The following is a 21,910-nucleotide window of genomic DNA, read 5'->3' as shown; positions in this document are numbered from 1 at the left end:
ACTGTAAATATGACGCATCATTGGTGTCGCAAGGAGGGCGCAATGAAAAGTGACGCATCGTTGTTGTAATGCAGCGATACGTCACTTTTAATAAATGAGGCCCTGCGTCTTCACCTGAGGTTCCTGTGATTACTACACCATGCCAGTAGCGACAATACTCAATAAAAATACTCAAGAAATATAACTTTACATACTTTCCCACTGATCTCTAGTTGGATGGCCCTCTAAGTTGACAGGCCTTCTAGTAGGTCTTGATCCTCAGACAGGATGTCATTCCAATAGTGCCGGCTCTGCAGTCTTCTGGAAACCAGGCTTTCCAAGTACACTTTTTTCATTAATATGTGCATGCTGTTGAAGAGGAAAATCTTCATGCATCAACACCGGACTGTTAAATAAGTGCATGACACTTACAACAATCATGACTGAGGGACGCTGGCCTCTTTTCCATTTGTCGGTAGAGATACTATTTACTCCTGTAAGGCAGCTGCGCACTCGCAATTCAAACTTAATCAAACTTATATGCAGCTCAAATCATCACAAAGTAGTATACATGCATTTGGGAAACACTGACAGAAACTAAACGCACGAAAGAAAAGGTACTTCAATATATTAGACTCAATAAATTAATCAGCTTTTACATAAACAGTAAGACTATAAGTATCCTCGCAAATATTAGTTTTCCAAGTTTAAAAATACCCTTCGGTCTGGTATAATTTTATTTAAAGCGATTTCTTCAGCGAAACTTAACCATGTAAACATATTTTTTGACACAGCAGAGTTCAACAGTCTGAATAATGAAACATGAAAATGTTCATGGTGCCAAGTAAAGTTTCTTCAGTTTAAGCTAAAAAAAAGTTCATTGGGGTGTGGCCTTCAACACGACAAAGATGGCGTCCTGTCGATGAGCTTCTGTTGGGTGATACCGAACCTTCCAAAACATGGCTAAATGAGGACCTCCTAAGCATTGTAAATAGCGAGCCATTGCATCAGAGTATTATTTAGCCATGCTGGCCTTCGATCATTTTAGAGGGACCAAACACTTGCGATGAGCAGAAGCCTCTGTCTATTCAAGTGAGTAAAACTCATGCCAGTTGTAGGAATGTAGCATCCTTCTAGCATGGTTACCCCAAAATGTTGCATGTTGTCAGTGTGTTTTTCACTAGTATGACTGGGTTCTAGTACCCCAGCCACAGTGCTTTCCCCCTAAATGTGACTATGGTAAGTACTTCTGTACATCTACACTTGGCTACTGGTATATCCTTGTAAGTCCCAAGAATATTGTACTAAGGTATCCAAGGCATAGGTTCACCAGGGGTCTCCCATGGGCTGCAGCATGTATTGTCCCACCCATGGGAGACCACGCAAACTGTGACTACAAGCCTACCACTGCAGTATGTATGAGTTGGTGCTTGCATCTCTCACAACAGATATGTTTTCTTATGCTGACGTCACTACGCTTAAAACCTATAAGTCACCCCTATGGCATGCCTTTTAGTACTGAAGGCAGAATGCTTAGTCATAAGTGTAAGGGTTCCCCTGCATGAGCAGGACACCTCTACAAACCAAGGAGTTGATTCTCCCGGCTTTGAAAGTGCAGTCAGCCATTTTGATACATATAGTGCACATCAGTCATTACCAAATGTCTAACTATATAGTGGCTGCACCGAACCTCATCCTGTTTGGTATCAAACATGTTGGAATCATACCCCAATGCTGATTTCAGTGTTGGCCGTATGATTCCATATTCTGGGGGGCTCCCTTGGGATATACCCCAGTACTCCAGATTCCAGTCTTTCAGGGTCTGACTGCAAGCTAGAGCTGCTGCCAACCACAGGCAGGTGTCTGCCTTCCTGCTGCTGAGCCAAGCCCGAGCAGGTGAAGGTAGAGCAATAGGATTGCTTTTGCTGGGAGGTGTGACCACCTCACAGACAGGACTTAGTGTATTGGGCTGGGGTGGAGGGGGACTTGCCAGCACTAAACGAAAGCTTTAAAGGTCACATTTGGTGCCTTCCTTGCATACACCAGTTTGAGATATTTCAGGGAGCCCTTGGCTCCCTCTTTGGTGTGAAACTGGACAAAGGACATGGGAGTATCCTTCCCTCTGTCCAGACCCTCCTCTGAGAGGGATCCCTGAATAGTCCTAACCCCTTCCAGGGCATTTAAGGACTTACTTCGGGTGAGTCCTCAGATTCATCATGGGACAAGACTCAAGCCTGAAACCACATCAATCTTCAGCCGACTGGGCAGTTAGACTTGGCTGGACTTTGCCTGGAACCGAGACTGCATTAAGGAAGACTCCAGCTGCTCCTGGTCTTGCTGTTCTGCAAATCTTCTTCATCTTCTGTGTCTGTGCTTCTTCCGGGATCTTCAACAGACCTGTGGGCACCCCAAGTGATATTCATTGGAGTGAAGGAGTCACTCCCCTGCATCTGCAGGCACCACAATAAAGCTGATCGATCCACTGCTCCTTACGTCCCATGGACCTCAAAAGGCTTAGCAATACAGGTGGTGGTTTTGAAACTCCTTCAAGGCTTTACCTGTACTCTTTGCAATTTTTAGGCTGGCATTCCTTGTCAAAACTGCTGGGACTAAACCCCTGTGCACCCTGCATACTTTCTGTTGCCAAGGCTTGTTGGCTCTGCCCTCCAGAGATCTTATGATTACAAGAAGCACAATCCTCCAGCATCTCTTCCTGCCAAGTACAGTGTCCTCACTGTATCCTCTGCACTGTGGGCCTTCCTTCTTGGTGAGCTGCTTGATGACCTCTTACAACTCCTTTGCCTTTGGCCCAATGGGTTCTTCTGAGGGTCTTCCTCTACTCCAGTTGGCTCCCCTGCTTGCTTCGGACCTGCTCTGACTCTCTTGCTTATGATTAATTCTTTGGACCTTGCTGGTCTCAACTGTGCTCCTTCTTTGCTCTCCTTGCCAGTTGCCGCTGCCATGGGTTGTTGGTGATCCGCCTGGATACTGCCCCCCCCCCGGTTCCTGACAACCTACATAGGACAGCTCCTGCACAGCTCTTGGTCTTCTTCAGTATTGCCTGGTCCTCACATCTGCAGCGACAAGGTCACCGCAACACTTCTAAACAATCTGACATTGGTGGGCATTGCTCTTCCGTGCCTCCTGGTCAACTTTGAGTGACATAGACTCTGTCTACTCTGCTTACAGGTTCTCCTCTTCCAGAATCCACACTTGCATTCCCCTGGACTCTAGCACAGTCTTTACATCTGTTCATCCTCCGTTGTAATGTGAGATTGGCAACTTTACAATTAAGATCATTCACTGAGTAGCCAGGAAGCACTAGAGCGCTAATGTTGACAAAAGCATATAAAAATGGATGTTACAGAGAATAAGGGAGTTTTGCTGATGATTTAGTTAGAACTCACTAACCCCCTGATTGAGGGATAGGGTGATAAAAAGGGGAGTACATTGAATATGCGTTTTTTGGAGCAAAAAAATAAATATTTAGATCCAAATAAATCAAAGGTATATAGATGCATAAATGAAGTAAGTATATGTAGATTGAAGACACATTAGATAAAATCTGGTTTTCAAGTGTTTACTTTTTTTAAAACATTTATTTTACATGCTTATACAATGCAATACACATATATTGGTACATATCTATAGTACAAATACATGTTTATATACAGAGGGATATGCTGTATATTTCTGTTTGAGTATGGTGCTTATGTGGGGAAGAGACATTTCTTGAGTAGTTTTCTGAAGATAGGGTGGTTGTCCATGGATCTTATGTTGGGGGTAAAGAGTTCTATAGTTTGGCTGCTTGAACAGAGAAGGATGTGCCAACCATGTTTTTTTTCTTGTATCTTGGGATTTTGAGGTGAGGTGCCACTCTAGAGCGGAGGTTCCTTTGTTGAATGTGTTTTGTGATTTTATTCCTGATGAAGAGTGGTCCCATTTCATGTATCGCTTTGTGGGTGATACCAACCATTTTAACATGGATCTTCTTTCAAGCCACAACCAATGCTCGATGATGATCGTCAATGCTTCACTTACTCAAGGTGCTATCCTGGATTTTCTCAAAGCAGGTCAAGTTACCCCAATCCTAAAGAAACCAAATGCTGATCCCACGGACCTCCCTAACTTTTCGCCCAAACACTAACATCCCCACCTTGGCAAAACTCTTGGAGAAATGTGTGCTCGCCCAACTGTGTCATCACATCGACCATTTCCGACTCACTGCCAATCTGGTTTCCACCCACGTCATAATACAGAGTCGGCATTAACGCACATCGTGGATGATACGCTGAGAATATTGGATCACAATGAGTCGTGCCTATTGATCCTCCTGGACCTTTCGTCAACATTTTATACTGTCAAACATGATCCCCTAATTGACCTCCTGTGCCTGTATTAAACGCATTCTCTGCGTTCCTTCAGAACAGATCCCATAGCTTATAGGTGAACCAATCCATGTCCCATCCTGAACTGGTCAGCTTCGGGGGTCCCCCAAGGTTCAGCACTGTCCCCCATGCTCTTTAACCTGTTTATATAGCCTCTGCAGAATTTCTAAAATCATCCAGCATTCATCATTGTATGTATGCGGATGGTAACCAACTATAGCTGAAGATAGCTTCCCCTGAAGACATTCAGTCCCTCAACTCAGTCCTGATGGAAACTCACAACTGTATGACACGCAGTCACCTGAAGCTAAATGCTCTTAAAACAAAATTCTTACAGATCTCACCCTACAAAAAATCCCTCGTCATGGAACAATGGTTGAATAAGCTGACTGCTCTTAACTGTAGACCACACCTGGTGGACTGGGCATCCTCTCTGGGCGTCATTCTAGATAAAAGCCTGAACATGCAGAAGCACATCCGTTCCCTCACCAAAGGAGCAAACTTTCAACTCAGCTTACTTAGGAAACTCAAACCCTTTCTCCCCGCTCATGAACTAAAGGTGGCAGTACAAGCATTAGTGATCTCAAAGCTGGACTATGGTAGCACAACACTTTTCGGCCTGCCTAGAGTGAGGACGCCTCCTCTCAGGGCTTCCCTCAATTCTGCTGCTAGGCTCTTAACTGGCACAAAAAAATACCACCACATCTCCCTGGACTTGCCGGACCAGAATTGGTTTCCATTTGAAGCTCGGATACAGAAAAAAATTTCATGCATGGCACCAAAGCCATCCACAACAAGATCCCGCTGCACCTCGCACAGAAACTTGAGCTCTCCTGTGGTTCTAGAGCCTCCAAAAGGACCTGTACCCTTTTCCTAAACCACAAAAATTCAAGAAAAAAATACATATGACGAGACTTCTCCGATATGGCTCCAAGGATCTGGAACACCCTTCCCCCCAAGTCAGGGTAAACCCTTCAACCGGCTTCTTCAAAAAAGAAGTCAAAGGGCTCTTTATGAAGACATTTCTGCCTTAGCCTGGCCCTATCAACTGATTCTGGGTCCATAGTCTTGACTTTGACCTAGCCACCTGGCTCTCGAGTTTGTTTGGACAATTCTAGAATGTGATTTTGCCGCTGTGTTGATTCTGTTGTGTTTGCTTTTCCGTCATGAGAATATTGGTCAATCTTAGACATTGATTTTGTTGCTTTGTTTATTCTTTTTTGTTTGCTTATACCCTTAGGGATGCATAATCTGTAAAGCGCTCTGATACAATCAGTGGTCATGTTCGCGCTATATAAAACTTTCTAAATAAATAAAATGCAGGGGAGATGTGGTCTCGCGGTTTGATAGGCAAGAGTAGTCTTGCAGCTGAGTTCTGAACCCGTTGTAGTCTTTTCATGGTCGTTGAAGGTGATTCATGGTAGAGGCTATTGGCGTAATTGAGTTTCCACAGAACAAGGGAGATGGTAGCTTGGACCTTGTGTGGAAATCACAAATGGGGGATGATTTGTTGCAGAATTTTTATAGTAACAAAGCTTGATCTTGCTTGTTTGTCCACTTGGGCATTCATCGATAGCTTGCAGTCCATGGTCATTCCGAGGTTTCTTACTTCCTTCGATACCTTAGGAATTATACCAGTTCATCAGGCCAGGCGGCAAGCGGGTCATAATGTTTCCAATCGCCACATGTGAGTGTTTCCGTTATGGAAGCATTTAGTTTGAGATGGCTCCAAGTCATTCATTGATCCACTACTCTGAGACAACTGAAAATTGGCGAGTTTACAATGTCTTTGGGGCATTCCATTTGAAGGAATATTTGTGCATCATCTGCATAGTTATAGCACGTGAGGTGAAATTGATAGATCAGTACCGGTAATGACTTCATGTAGATGTTGAAAAACATGGGCGAGATGATAGAGCCTTGAGGGAATCTAGATTTTGTGGAGTATGGTTTGGATGAGAAAGGTGGGGTTTGGGTGACATTAGTTCTGTTTCGAAGGTAGGACGAGATGCAGTTTAGAGCAGTCCCCTCTATGCCGGCTTCGTAGAGTCTTTGTATAAGAGTGTCATGGTCACCCGTGTCAAAAGCAGCCGAGATGTCCAAGAGGAGTAGCACAGCCAACCCATTGTGGACAACTACGTTCTTCTGGTCATCCCAGATGGCAAGGAGGGCAGATTCTGTGCCTCTTTCCGGACTAAATCCTGTTTAGATGTCTGAAAGTGTGGCTTTCTCTTCAATGTAGTGTGACATCTGGGCAAATGCTGCTCTTTCAATCAGTTTGTCCAGGAAAGGTCAATTTTTAATGGGTCTGTTATTGTCAGGGTTCAGCGGGTCCAAGTTTGTTTTCTTCAGTGAAGGCATTTGTACGACTTTTTGAATTCTTCTGGAAATATTCCAGTAGTTATGGAATCATTGATGATTCTTCTTACTGGGTTGTTAGAAGAATCGTGTTGAAAGTTTGCGGTGGACATGGGCCAGAAGGCTGCCGGCAGGCCTACTTGCTTTGGCCAGGTCCATAAGTTCATTGAATGAAATGTGTTGGAAGGAACGGAGAGAGGCTGAGTTAGAGTATCCTTGGAAGAATTTTTTGCAAAAGGGTTAGTGATGGTGATTTGCCTCTGTTTTAAGTATGAGTCCAACATGTCTGCTTTGTTCGTGTGATGATTTGCCAGTTTGTCTGTGAAATCTTGAGTAAAGGGATTACTTCCTTCTAGGCAATTTGTTTTACGAAATTCATTGAGAATTTTATAGAATTCTTTATTTGCACATTTAGCATTTTGAATTCCGTCAGAATAGTACCTTTTCTTTGCTTTTTTTGATAGCTGACTTGTGTAATCTATTAATTTGTTGGTAAAGTTTCTCTTTTTTGGTTTGTTGCATGTTGCAGCTTTGTAATTTGTAGTTTTATGTCTTCTATCTCTGCATTTCTCCAAGGTGCTTGTTTTTTTGGTGCTGTTGTCTTGTTTTGGGTAGTATCAGGATATCAAAAGTTTCCTGTAGCAACTCTTATAGTTTTTTAACAGAATTTATTATTTCCAGATCTGTACTGGATGTTAGATGTATTTCGAAGTGTTGCAAATTGAGTTTGTTACACTGTCTATAGGTGGATGCATGTAAGGTGGTCTTAGGTGAGTATCTTAGTGTTGTTTTATGTTGGAAAGCAAGAAAATTATGGTATGACATTGTGACTGGAGTTATAGTTTGAAAGGTAACTAGTTTGTGTCAGGCTCCCATGAGGTCTCCGTTGGGACAGGAGGCAGGAGTCTGATGAATAGATCCCAACTTCCTTCTACCACTAGTTCCCCCAACAAGTTCAAAGCAGTACCAGTGAATAGGGGGAAGAGGGGAGACAAGGGAAGGAGAAATAGAGACAGTGTAGGTCCAGCACACGTCCAACACCAAGAAAGCTCCACTGGGATCCCGAAGAATTCCTGCGAACTGAAGGCTAAATCAACAGTTGGCTAGACTAGGAGCAAGCACACATAACTGATGGTCAGTAAAACATTCTACATGGAAATCCCCCCTCTTCCGCTTGTGTCCACAGATAAAGAAAAAAACGCAAATACAGATAATGTTAACACCTCATAACATTCATTCACAGACGGGTAATTACGTGGTAAAGTATTTGCATAGCTTACCCCTAAGCATGTGAGGAACATGAAATGCAAGGTGGCTAATAAAGAAAGTATGTTTTAGTGGGTTGTTTAACAACACAACCTTCCAAATGACTAATGTAAACTTAATAAGCAGCCACCTAATCAGTTGAGCCAGCAGGTTTGTATGGTGCCTAATAAAGGGGGTAGAAGTGACTGTTAACCCCTGCAAAACCCTGAGCTCTGTGATATGAAGCTATGCGCTCCTTGCCTCAGGATCCATGGCAGCTGTCCATATGGTTGGTATATATCGTACAATTCAAACAATAACAATAATAAGTGAGAACACTCTGAACAAGATTGCGAATATAAGGAAAATACAGATGCCTGAATGCCCACACAAGAAGGAGCCCCTATATAGCAAGCAGAGGGAGCACTCAGACTGCAGGGCCACCTAAACTAACGCTAGCGCGTTACCGTCAAACCAAGTGGGGATCTTTGTCGAAGGGGCCGAGAGGAGCACAGAAGGGTCAAAGAAGGTCCCCGTGCCGTCTTCAGCTAATTAGTGTACGTGAGCAGAAGAAGGTACTCTGCAACTCTTAGAAGTGAAGCAGGATCCTCAGACGCTACGCACCAAGGCTGGAGTCCACGACCCGGAAGTGACCCGAGTGACCCGGAAGTGCAAATGCCTGAAACCTCTCAATGCGTCACGTTTTTGGCGGGCAGTGACTCCACCCTCACCTCCCCATTTACTGCAGCGCTAACTCGGGCACAACCATGACAGTTCGGTATTAGCAAAAATGACATCTAAGATATGTCCAGCGATGTGTGTGGGATTGTGGGTGATTTAATGCAGGGTCAGTGCATCTAGACAAGTGATTATTTTTTTGGGATGGGTCATATTGGGTTTGTCAAACTAAATGTTGAGGTCACCCAGAATTGCATAGGTTGGAGTCTATTGTTATCAGGTTTGAAACTGTGCCTAGAAGTGTGTCTGGGAATGTCGCATGCTAGGTGGAGGTCTGTAAAGGAGCAAAAAGTTTCAGGAGGAAGACTTTGTAGGATTGCATCTGGTGAGAAGAGTATCACAATTCGTTAAAGAGATGTCAACTTTAGTGATATGTAATGTTTGCCTGACCACAACAGCTAGACCACTTCCTCATGCTCCTATACAATTTTGAGGGATCGTTTGATAGCCTAGAGGAATGGCTTCATGTAGGACTGGAGCAATATCATCTCCCAACCATGATTCGTTTACGAATAGTAATTCTGGTTTTGTGTCAGTGAGAAGGTCATAGATGTGATGTTTGTTTTTAGAGAGCGATTTAGCATTCATTAGTAGACAATTTAGAGAATGTGCTTCGGTGATATTGAAACTTTGTTTTGTAGTAGAGTGATCAGTATTGTGTGGGTTTGTAGAAAGTGTGGGGCATATTATCAAGGGGGTTTATCTCCACTTTTTTGGCTTTAAAAGCCAAGAAAGCGGAGATACAATTATCTCCCTATTACCTAGCTGTGGCTAACACCAGTTAGCGACAGCTAGTAGGAGATAGCGACCATTTTGGGCCCCACTTTGCATGTCAATGATATTTATCACTAATGACATGCAAAGCGGACGTGCCAAGATGTTAGCGACTGGAAACAGTCGCTAACATCGCTATCTCCTATTACCAACTTTTGGAGATATTCGCGCTAAGCGCGATTATCTCCAAAAGCTAACACCTGCCCTGAGCAGTTCTTAGCCATGTTATCCAATGGGAGGTGGATAACATGGCTAAGAGCATTAGCTCGGTAATGCATGAATATCGCTGACTTTTCAGCGATATTCATGCATTGCGGCCGATTTTTATCGCATTTGCGATAAACCTTGGTAATACCAAGGTTTATTTGCGATAAAAATCGCCGCAGCTCAGCGGTAAATTTTTGTCTCTAACCAAGCAATAGCGATAATTATCGCTATTGACTGGTAATATGCCCCTGTGTTTTTAGTGCTGGTATTAGCTGTATTAGGATAGCAATTGTGAAGCTGTTCTGTAATGTGTTCCTCGTCCAGCATGCTAAGAAGGCATTTTTATGGGTCTGCGTGCGTAAGTGGTGGAGACGGTGTTTGAGAGTGAGTTGGTATGCTGTGTTGTTTTTGTGGTGTAACCTTGTTGTGCAGTAGACATGGAGAAGCAAAGTTATGATGTGTGGCACGTTGCTTATTTTGTTTGCGTATTTTTAGGGCGGAAGGTGTATGAGCTAGGGGTGGTGGTGCAGCATGTGAGTCATGTAGTAATGTTCTAAATTCATTCAAAAACTTTATTTCGGCTAAAAGCCATAAAAGTGCATAAAAACTCACATTTCAATAAAATTTACATTATCACAATATCATTTCTTTACATTTTAGTGGTAAGTCAATACATCCTGAAGGAAGGACCCTTATTGCATCACCACACAATTACAATACCATAATAAAAATAACACTACAAGTATAAATAGATAAAAAGCCAGAATTAAAAGTGCCAAAACAGCACGAATTTTATCACAATATAAAATAAACGGATTGGAGAGTTTATATACATAGACCATGTTTCTTCCTAATCAAATAAACGTTAAATAAATACCTGCTCAAAGTAAGTACCACCAGCCTCGAGGTGTTTGAGGCAAATATACGTTCCGCTACGATAAGTTGTCTTATCCCCGAGTTTTTACATAGTGGTTTAATCCATTTGGACCTGGCAGACTTGTATGCAGTACAAAAGAAAAACACATGGCTAGTAGTTTCAATTGCCTCCTGGTTACACAAAGTACAAAGATTACAGTCTGGTTTGTTCCTCCATCTGCTAGTTATTGAATTAATTTGTAGTATTCCTTATCTAAATTTCAAAAACAAAGTTTTTGTCAGTGGAGGCTGTATTTCATCCATAAATTGTTCGAAGCGGGAGTGTCCATAGTTAACATACATTTTTGTGTAAGGATACCGGTGTTTGGGTCAAGCGATCTTTCGTTATTCACAAAAGCCCAGTATACATTTTTAAGCTGCTGTTTACAATTTGGAGTCATGGCTGAGGGATTATTCCAGAAGTGGGCTAGCCCCAGTTTAGTGCACCAAGAACAAATGTGATTTAACCATTTCATTTCATTGAAGGAATTCATACTCATAATTTCCACTAACCCATTTTTATAGCTGGACAGCTCAGGCGTAGTCCACAATCTAACCCAGTACATGAGCGGTTTTAAAGTTGCATATGCATCTGTACGCTTGAGGTCAATATCTAAAAATATTGGGAGAAGTGGAGTTCTGTTAGGAATTCTAAGTAAACGACGTACAAAGTTATTTTCTTCTCTCTCAAAATTCTTACTGGAATAAGGTCCCCATATTTCTGCACCGTAAGGTGCCGCGGATTGTGCTTTTGACTTAAATACATCTAGGGCTGGTGATATTGCCTTTGAGAGACTCCCCCCTTGGATTTTCAGGATAGGAAGTGAGTTTTGTTTAAGAGACAGTCTGCTCTTTTCCAACTGGCCCTTCCAAGTCATTTTACTGTCTATCGTTATGCCTAGATAACTGAAACTATCCACATACTCCAATTTTTCATTGTGTAGTGTTAGGTTCTTTTTGAAGGACTTTTGTGGGTTCAGGGCCATGTATTTGGTTTTAGAAGAATTAATTTCTATCCCCTTTTCATCACAGTATTTGTTAAATTGGTTAACCAAATTTTGCAAGCCCTTTGGGGTTTGAGAGATAAGTATTGTGTCGTCAGCAAACAATAGAGCAGTGACCACCTCCTTTCCTAGTTTAGGGGAATCATGGTTTCAGTTAGATAGGTATGAGGGGATGTCATTTACATAGAGGGGAAAGAGTGTGGGGGCCAGCACGCATCCTTGCCGTACCCCCCTACAAACTGGAATGGCCTTTGTTACCTCCCCATTTCTTCCCCAACGGACTTTGGCATAATTATCTACATGTAACCTGATAAGTTCTCTTAAGATTTCCGAAGGGACTCCCATTGCCCCCAGAGTGTACCACATTAGATCACGAGGGACCAGATCAAAAGCTGCCGTAGATCCATAAATGCTACATACAGTGTGCCCTTCCTTATATTCAGGTATTTCCAACATATCCACATGAATCTAAACACTTGGTCTACTGTGCTTGTCTTAATTCTGAACCCAGCCTGGTACTCGGACAGAATTTTACCCTCCTCCATCTATTCTATTAGTCGGTTTAAAATGTGTCCGGCAAAAATATTTTGTAAAATATCAATTAAACTGATTGGCCTGTAATTGGTGGGATTATACCGGTTCCCCTTTTTAAAAATAGTAACAATTTCAGCCCCCTTCCAGGTATCAGGGATTGGTGTACCTGCCACTATAGAATTGCAAAGAAAATTTATGTACGGGCACCATACCTCCGTGTCGTGTTTAAAAAGATCCCCTGGGATTTTATCTGCCCCTGGAGCTTTCCCAGCCTTAACTGCCTGAATTGCCACCAATGTCTCTTCCTGGCTGAACCGAAGCGTCCCTAGCTCTAATGCTGCATCTAGCTCTTCTTGGCCGTTAGGTATAACCATTTCTTTAGATAGGTAAAGGTTTGCAAAATGATCGCACCAATGTATTTTCATCTAGGTAGTGATCATTTAGGGATTTCTCAAATTTTTTACGCTTGGAGAACAAGCTCCAGAAAGTGCAATGATCCCTCTCCCTAGATGCTTTGAGAAGATCCTCCCAAATAAAATCATCACATTCTTGTTTGGCCGAGGTCATGAGAGTTTTATACTTCTTTCTAGCATTTCTTATACCTTGTGGATCTTTAGACCTAACAGCATGGACTACATTTGTTTTTGCTAGCCGGCATTCACTGTTATACCAGGGGTTCCCTGACTCGCTGTGTTTGTTTTTGTTTGCTTTGTCTTTCCTATAGAACTTACACAGGAGGGGTGACAAAGAGTTTACCAGCCGATAGTGCATGTCAAGAACTTCCTGGGACCCTGGGCTGGAGTGACTATAATGGCTAATAGTATTGGAAAAAGCATTATAAATGCTTTCCATCAGTTCATCTTTAGCCAAAATGTAAGGCCACTTGATTGCCCGCCTATTATTTGAGATTTGGATTTCTCCCTCATCCATTGCTAGATCAGTTGCTCCAGTTGGTTCTAAGAACCTTCCAGGGTCTAGCGATAAGCATAATGGGTAATGGTCGCTCTCGGTTCTACATTCTATATTGAAGTCCAAGAGCAAGTGCCATAAATTAATAGAAACCATTATGAAATCTATCAAGGATTTTGAATCACCCCTATTAAAAGTATGAGACGGAGGTTGATCTGACTTAAAGCGGCCATTACATGCCCTCAGATCATGTGTCATGGATAGCTGTAAAATTTGAATAGCTGCCACTGAGCTCTTCACTGGACCGAAACTATCTAATACTGGAATATCGTTTGCTGCATCCTGGTCTTCAAAGAGGTTTTCCAGGCCCATGATGGGTTCAAAGCGGCAGTTGAAATCTCCACCTATGAGGATCCCAGAATCTGTCTACAATGTTTCGAGGTATAGGCCCAGTTGTTCCAGGGCCCGGGATTAATTAATGTTCTAAATTGTCTAATGGATGTGAGGTGGTTAGAAGAGAGTTGCAGTGTGTTAGGTGTGGTGGAAGAGAGAAAGCTTGGCATTGTAGTTTGTTTATTTGTGTAATTTGAAAGGTGGGTGTATGATTGTATTTTGTGACTGCAAGTATTATGAGGTGTTGCGCTTCAGAGATTTTGTTGTGCTGGTGTGCGTGATATGTTTTGGTTTTGAGGAGTAGTGAAAAGAGGTGCTGATATATTTGTTTTATGAGATGGATTTGTTTGTATATTATTGTTTGAGAGTGGAATTTGTAAGGTAAAAGTGGTGGTGATGTGTTTGTGAGTAGAGTGTATGTTGTGTGTAGGAGGGGAAGAAGTAGAGTTAAGACTGTTTGTCTAAGACCTGTTTGCTGCAAAAGTTGAAATGTGTTGTGCTGTGGCATGAAAGTGTTGATTTGTTTTGTTATTGTGGTTGAAAGAAGAAAAGGGTGCTGATTGTCAATATTTACATGTCAATACTAAAAATGGCATTGTTTACAAGATAGCAATATCTTGGAATTAAATGGTGAATGCTCATAAAGACAAATGAAGCCTGGGAAAGATAATGTTTCATGATGTTTTCTTCAGATGAAATAGGCGTTATTTTTAACATTTCACCCAAAAGGTCACGCTGATCCCGGAAGAGAATCAAGGACGTTAGCTTCTTGATCTGGATAAGAACCAGCAATTAAAGTCTGCCGGCAGTTAACTCGTGGCATTTGGAAACGTTGCAATTGTAAGCTCAAAACAAACCCAGCCGTGAGAAATGTTCTTATCACTGATCTGATTCGAATCAAATGCGCCAGCGGCACTATGTATTTATGTAAAGTATTTTTAAAGGGGCATTGACATCCTATACTCCAAGGATAGAATCTCTTTTAAAGTCTCTATAACTATTTATTGGTCTAATTATTTGCCCTTGATAAGTTCAGATTCTTTCCACGTCTTTGAGCCTAACACACCGCTGCACACACACACATTGCAAGTGGGTGGTGAAACATGCTTAAGAATAGTAAATGCGCGAGGGAAGGCTCGTAGCATCAGTGTACTTGGCTAACTAAGGGTGAAGGAACAGTAACAAGGCGACGACTACAATGGGGTAAGGTATGGGTGAAGAAGGCCTGCATAATTATCTAGAAAGGCATACAAGGGCCACTCAGTGTGCCACCTGAGACCCATGAGTCAAATTCAACATTGTACACACAGTGGTGCACACTGGATTCATTTAGCAATGTAATTATTCGATTTCTGGATGAATCAATAATCCAGTAGGCAGAAAATGAAACAAGCCAGCCAATTCAAAACAGTCAGTTATAACAGCTGATAGATATGACTTTTTAAATCACAAGTCTGAATCATTACAGTGATGAAAAGTGGTAATACAGTGCAGCAAAATGGCACCGTGAAATCTTTGTATTCTAATAAGCAGCTCATTCGGGAGTCAGAGACTGTATGAAGGAGAACATGGTACATAGGTTTAACTCTACACAAGTGTATAGCGTTTCAACCATATTCAATCAATCAATCAATCAGGGCATTTATAGAGCGCACTACTCACCCGGAGGGTCCCAAGGCGCTTGGGGGGGGGGTGGGGGGGGGGGGGGGGTAACCGCTACTGCTGAACAGCCAGGTCTTGAGCTTCTTCCTGAAGGAGAGGTGGTCTTGGGACAGGCGAAGGTCGGGAGGGAGGGTGTTCCAGGTCTTGGCGGCTAGGTAGGAGAAGGACCTTCCTCCTGTTGTCGCTCTTCGGATGCGGGGGACGGCGGCGAGGGCGTGGTTGGTCGATCGGAGGTGGCGTTTGGGAGCGTAGAAGTTGAGGCGGTTGTTGAGGTAGCTTGGGCCTTGGTTGTGTAGGGCTTTGTGTGCGTGGGTGAGGAGACGGAAGGTGATTCTCTTGTTGACGGGGAGCCAGTGCAGGTCTCTCAGATGTCCGGAGATGTGGCTGCGTCGGGGGATGTCGAGGATGAGTCTGGCTGAGGCGCTCTGGATCCGCTGGAGTCTCTTCTGAAGCTTGGCGGTGGTTCCGGCGTAGAGGGCGTTGCCGTAGTCCAGTCGGCTGGTGACGAGGGCCTGGGTGACCGTCTTCCTGGTCTCGGTGGGGATCCACCGGAAGATCTTCCGTAGCATGCGCAGGATGTTGAAACAGGACGCGGAGACGGCGTTGACTTGTCTGGTCATGGAGAGGGAGGAGTCCAGGATGAAGCCCAGGTTGCGTGCGTGGTCTGTCGGTTTGGGTGCGGTGCCCAGGGCGGGGGGCCACCAGGAGTCGTCCCAGGTGGAGGGCGAGGAGCTCAGGATGAGGACTTCCGTCTTGTCTGAGTTCAGTTTCAGGCGGCTGGTCGTCATCCACTCGGCTACGTCTTTCATCCCTTCGTGGAGGTTGGTTCTGGCGGCGGCGGGGTCGTTGGTCAGGGAGAGGATCAGCTGGGTGACGTCGGCGTAGGAGATGATGTTGAGGTTGTGTTGGCGTGCGATGGCCGCAAGGGGGCTCATGTAGACATTGAAGAGGGTGGGGCTGAGCGAGGAGCCCTGAGGAACGCCGCAGATGACTTCCGTGGCTGCAGATCTGAACGGTGGTAGGCGGACTCTCTGTGTCCTTCCAGCGAGGAAGGAGATGATCCACTCCAGTGCCTTCTCCTGGATTCCGATGTTGCTGAGGCGCTGCACTAGGGTGCGGTGGCAAACAGTGTCGAACGCCGCGGAGAGGTCTAGGAGGATGAGGGCCGCTGTTTCACCGTTGTCCAGCAGGGCTCGGATGTCATCGGTGGCAGCGATGAGGGCGGTCTCGGTGCTGTGGTTGGCTCGGAAGCCAGACTGTGAGGGGTCGAGGGATCCATTCGTCTCGAGGAAGGCGGCCAGCTGCTTGTTGACGGTCTTCTCGATGACTTTGGCTGGGAACGGGAGGAGCGAGATGGGGCAGTAATTCTTGAGTTCGGTGGGGTCCGCTGTTGGTTTCATTAGTAGAGCGCTGAGTTGTGAATAAAGAGATCGTCATCAGGACTAACAAGAGAAAGAGCACCAAGAAGCTGTGAAAACATATTCGAAAAGATATGAGTTAGGAAAGACTGATAAAATTCAACTGATATTGTTGAAGAAGGAACAATAACTTAATAGAAAGGGCAAAGGGGTCGCAAAGACGTAATATCTGCTTATGAAAAGCTTGCAATGCACAGTAAATTGATAAGGAAGAACAATGTCAAAGTAAGCATGAAAGTGGTGTTAGTGGAGCACACGTAGAGAAGGGACAAGATAGAAAGTGCCAGTCACTGTTTAATACCATATATTACTTTCAACCAGACTACAGCACAATAGGGGCTAATACCAGTGGATGTAGTAACAGGGGTAATAATCCAGTACTGAAACTGTAGAGCCTTGGAACTTTTCAGGATAAGGCAGATGTACAGTATGGTGAGCAGTTAACCAGACGGCAACATATGAATCAATTACATTTTTTTCAGAGTTGCCAGGACGAGTATTCATCCGGAGCAAGTAGGCAACAAAGTCCTCCAAAAAAGCCCAAATATGCTACAGTCATTTGCTTTTGATTATGCAATTGTTCAAAACCACAACTATGTAGAACAAGACGCAAAATGTCACCATCTGTAGAGTGGTATGCTGAACCGTCGCGTGGATATTTAAAGATAGTCGTGGTGCTCAGGGGGCATAGCCCTATAGACAGGTTTACATTACAGTAGATACATGCACCGACCACACCTTCTGGACCTGTCATCTGGGGCAGAGACAGACCGGAAGGGTCCACTGACCCCATGATGTAATTCTGAACGCCAGGCGTGCTCAGGCAGGAGTCAGTGGTAGGGGCATGACATGTGAGGACTGTCAGTGGGAAACCAAATCATGGTGGAGACAAAAGTCCAGAGATAGGCATGAACTCACAGGAGAAAACACTAAATTGAGGCAGTGGGAGAACAAGTAAAAACTATTTAGGTCAATGCCAAAGCTGCCAACAAAAGAAAGCAAGCCTTATGACCACCGAACCTGTCAGTGATTCATAAAGAATAGACTCCAAGAAAAGAAAGAATTAATATATATTTAAGAAGGGTATGGTATAAGCACATGTTAAGTAAAAATGAAAACAGTACAGATGGACTGAATAAGGAAAGCATTAGTAAGAGGAAAGGGACAAATAAATGACAAATATTATCTAATAAATAAAAAAGCGAAACTCTATATACTAATAAATACAAAAATACCAAACCAAATACAGTTCAAAACTGCAGTTTCAAAAGTACATCATACAGGCAGGCACACATTAGACAAGTATGTTACATAGGCAAGGAAAAGTTTACAGCAGTTGTGGGAGAAGGGGGAAGCAAAGAGAAAGTGCACCACACAGCCCTGCCAAGTACCAGGCATCAGGCATTAGACTAACGCATTTCAGAGTGGTGTCCGCATCACCGCACTGAAATGCAAAGTCGTGCTTTGTTGGTATTAGCACCTGCCTGCCCTTTGGCTGTATGCAGAGTTATAGCGTTGCTAATGTCCATGCTAATTGCTGAAACTTAAAGCTGGAGTGGCAGCGAGCCCGGGTGTGCATGCGGCTCCTGGCAGGCTGGGGCCTGCTAGTGCTACAACGTAACAATTTGTGGCAGGGCAGATTACTTCATTCTGCCGACGTCATGAGAGACAGTGCCCAATGGATTACGTCACCTCCTGCTGCCGCCCGTGGCCACGCGGAGGTCAGGATGCCCAGACAGATGAGTTACTGCAGCAAATGGCAGTTCTGCTCGCACTGCTGTGGTCAAATTTAAAATAAATCAACATCGTGATAAAGCGTGGACTCTACCCTGCTGCTGAGGCCCTGAAGGATCATGCCCAGATGGTGCGGTTTGCTGCCATGGGATGAGTCGTTCTGGAAAAGACTGGAGACGGCTTGCAATTATAAGTAAGTGACTGACAGAGCAGTCTAATTATTCTCACAGACTCTGTTGGATAAAAAACATATGGTTTAAATTAGCACGTGGTCAAATCAGCTGTCCAACTCAGCCTGCCCTGCTCTGTTACTCAGCTGAAGTAAAGTTCTGAAGTCAGTCACAGACACACACAGTGAGGGCCCGATTCACAGAACTAACTTAAGACAAAATCCTAAACTTACTACCATTTTGGTATTCACAGAAGGCTCTTACTCATTTTGGTATTCACGGAAGTTAGGAGTCCTAACTTTAGGACACCTAAATGCCTTCTGTGAATACCGAAAGTCTTAAAATTAGGATTTTTCTCTGTTTAGGAGTAGTAAAGTTAGGACTCCTAACTTTAGGACTCCTAAACAGAGAAAAATCCTAACAGCCATTCCTCTAGTAAATTCCCCAAAGTGTGCATATGTATTGACAGTAGTCTCCACAGCATGATGGGAGATACATCTAAAGGCCTGCCATCACCGCCTTGCACGGAGCCAACTCTGTCATTCAAGCTAGCAGAGCAGACCAGTCACTTTAGATTGGGTGGGTGTTAATTTGGGACCTTTGCGGAACTGGAGCGTTTTCCACTTTTGGTATGTTCACCACCTATTGTACACTAAATAATGCAGGCATACTTAAACAGAAAAAAACTGTTAGATTTGCCATTTTCCAAGACTTCTCTCTTTGTTGTGGTAATCAAAAATCAGGTTCATAGACTTTGTTATGCAGGAAAGTTCTCTGGCAAGCTGGAGCAAGATTGGGGATGTCTGCAGACATGGCATGTCCTCACATCGACTCGGTACCAGTATCCGCACAATGATTTGTTCATGAAACAACGGCATTTGACAATGGTGGCGCTTACCCAGTTCTAGACCCGTTTAACTCCAGGGTTCCTGTAGTCTTCTATTATGGGTAAAATATTTCAGCCTTTTGCAGGTGCTGGATAACTTGTGTGTTTAAATGTGTAATCACAACAGTAATTGAAGCATGCGTACCTTTTGCCACCTTTTTGCTCCATATCATACCATGCATACAATTTGACTGCATATTTTACAAATCAAAAACTCTATGAATTTGCTTTTGAAGCCCAAGTCCAATTGCATATGTATGCAGCTGTGGCATACATGCTGATTTCATGACAAAGTGTTTATCTTTCCAAGCATTTGACAATTAAAACTTCTAAAAACCTCTAATTTGGTACTCTGATTTTGGATTTCTAATGATATCTATCGAAGGGTAATCTTGCACTTAATACAATATAGAGCATAAAAAAAGGGGTCGAAACCCACCTATGTGCCAATTATTGCAGTGCACAAACACATCAAACAGCTAATATCTGAACCCTGATGAGACTGGTGCCCTAGGTGGTGGGGATTGGTGCTCTAGGTAGTGCGGAGTTCTATTGATTGATATGTAGAAAATACCCAGAAGATGCGCTCTGAAGGTATCTGTTGTAATCCAATAAAGAGCAATTTCTCTGGTTATAAATCAAGTAGCATTTATTGAAGAGCACAGAGATAAAACAGCTAATATGCTGTAGGCAGTTCACATCTCAACCTCCCATCTCCAAGATAGAATCTATAGATGTCATAAGATACATCAGCAAAGAACTTCAAAGAATGCAATGGGCTTAAAGACATAGGTCACATTAAATTAAGAATAAAGAACCTATTTACAATACATTTACTTAAATATATTCTTGAATAACATTCAAGAGTATAACAGTATCCCCTACAAACCCTAAAATTTTCTCCGCCTTTAACAAAATATCTTTCTGACACAAAAGTCAATACCGCAGAATAGTCAAACTGTGCTCACTCAGGTTGCAAATGTATAGGACAATTGATCTTCAGAAGAGGCACACATCGCTTTCTAATTCAAACTAACATGTTTTATTTCACTGAAGAGTAGGCAAGTAATATGAAGGCAACCGAATAATCTTGGAGCATGTAACGTACTTGTGGCATTCGTTGTTACTACATAGAAAAGTCCACCTGTCACTTTGTGAATAATGTGATATGCACACTGATACTGTATAAGCAAACAGGCCTTTGGGCGCAGTCTAATGCACAGCACTCTCAGCACAGGTCATATTTACACTTCCAGAAACACACAAAAAACCCAAATCAGGATATATAACGGAAATATACTACACTAGGAGTGGTTAACAGAGCTCCTGGATAGACAGATGTCAGGATAACTATTGACTATGTGAATGTTTACTACATTCAAAATCATTGTATGTACATTGTCCTATGTAGATATCCTGAAAACCTAGCATGGACAGAGAGAAAAAGGAAATACAGAAGAAATGATGAATGGGGGAAGGAAGGGGGAAGAAAGATTGATCAATCAAAACAACCAACCACAGGCAGTCAATAAAGAGACAAGAGAGAGAGAGAAGGATGGTGAACAACAGCAAATGACAAAAACGTCATGGGAGTGGTTAAAGTTAAGAAGGGGAGAGCAGACAGAGAGGAGATGTTGGAATCAACAGAGATAAACCTGGGAAAAAGGAAATGAGCAATGGGTTAAATGAGAGGGATGAGAAAGAGGGCAGATTGAAAAGCCAGAAGTGAGCAGAGACAGGTAACTAGCAATATAAAAAAAAAAAAAAGAGGAACAGAAAGTGAGGGAGAGATAGTGAGAAAGTTGAGCGATAAAGAGCAAATGGATACAGAATTGTGAAACACCATTCAAACTTCATATATCCATTCAACAGCAATTCATTATGCAAGAAAAGGTTCCTTCACAAACACATTGTAAAAATCCTTTAGTAACTGATAGTGCTATCTAAGCTCGTTTATCAGTTCGTAAACTTTCACATCCCACTCACCAGGACGTTCCTTACTCAAGTTCGCTCCCTTCTGATCCAGCTGTTGTGGGCGAGCCGGGAGTCGTGACAGACCTGAGAGGGGCTGACTCTGCCCTTCGAGCAAGGGGACCTGTGTGCCTCCATCTTCAAACAGTACTATTACTGTGCACAGGCACATCACGCAGTTTACTGGATACACCCCATCCACAACCTACCTCACACGGCGATAGAGGCAGAGAACGCGGCAGCATGCCACCTGTCTACAATGACCTGCAGCCCGCCGGTGCTCCCAAGGGAAAAGGTCGACACATATAGTGTCCTGTGTGGGCCTGGAATTGCCTCCACCACATGGCGGGTCTTAACTGCCTTTATTCTGCAGACCTCTTACTCACCAATAACCTGATGCTGCACCTGGCCTAAGACGAGCTCGCACAGGCCAACTGCACCGTTCAGGACTAATGGGAGACCTGTACCCGGGATATAAATTGTTACCCTTGCAGTCCGGGGCCACCACACCTTGCTTTATTATTGATTGTACAACACCTGTAGGGCCACACACAGCTCTTTCAAAACAATCCCAAAGCTCTGCACGTCATAGATAGTATACTTGACGCACTTTCTCAAGACTGAT

The sequence above is a fragment of the Lissotriton vulgaris genome, chromosome 3_1, assembly GCF_964263255.1.
Source record: "Lissotriton vulgaris chromosome 3_1, aLisVul1.2, whole genome shotgun sequence".
NCBI lineage: Eukaryota > Metazoa > Chordata > Amphibia > Caudata > Salamandridae > Lissotriton > Lissotriton vulgaris.
This window is presented reverse-complemented; position numbering follows the sequence as displayed.